This window comes from Eimeria tenella, genomic scaffold (genome assembly GCF_000499545.2).
Source record: "Eimeria tenella Houghton genomic scaffold, Eth_scaff2527, whole genome shotgun sequence".
Lineage (NCBI taxonomy): Eukaryota > Apicomplexa > Conoidasida > Eucoccidiorida > Eimeriidae > Eimeria > Eimeria tenella.
The window spans coordinates 789-1,050 of NW_013542394.1; the positions used below are offsets into that span (position 1 = coordinate 789).

General features: G+C 65.6%; 1 protein-coding gene across 1 annotated transcript in view; it reads left to right on the top strand.

The window, feature by feature from the left end:
• The window catches only part of ETH_00043095 (uncharacterized protein), a gene marked incomplete at both ends in the record, with an annotated part of 1,087 nt that overhangs the window by 257 nt on the left and 568 nt on the right, over window positions 1–262 (top strand). The gene's annotated exons all lie outside the window — the stretch shown is intronic.

The following is a 262-nucleotide window of genomic DNA, read 5'->3' on the forward strand; positions in this document are numbered from 1 at the left end:
GCTGCTGCCGCTGCTGCTGTTACCGCTTTTGCTGCTGCTGCGGCTCCACCGCCCTGTATCGACGCACCGAATTAGGCCACACCAATAGCGCCTTTGCTGCTGCTGCTAGCGCGTTTGCTGCTGCTGCTAGCGCGTTTGCTGCTGCTGCTAGCGCGTTTGCTGCTGCTGGCGCCGTTTTCGCTGCTGCTGGCGCCGCTTTCGCCGCTGGCGCCGCCGTTTTCGCTGCTGCTGCCGCCTTTGCTGCTGCTGGCGCCGCTGGTGC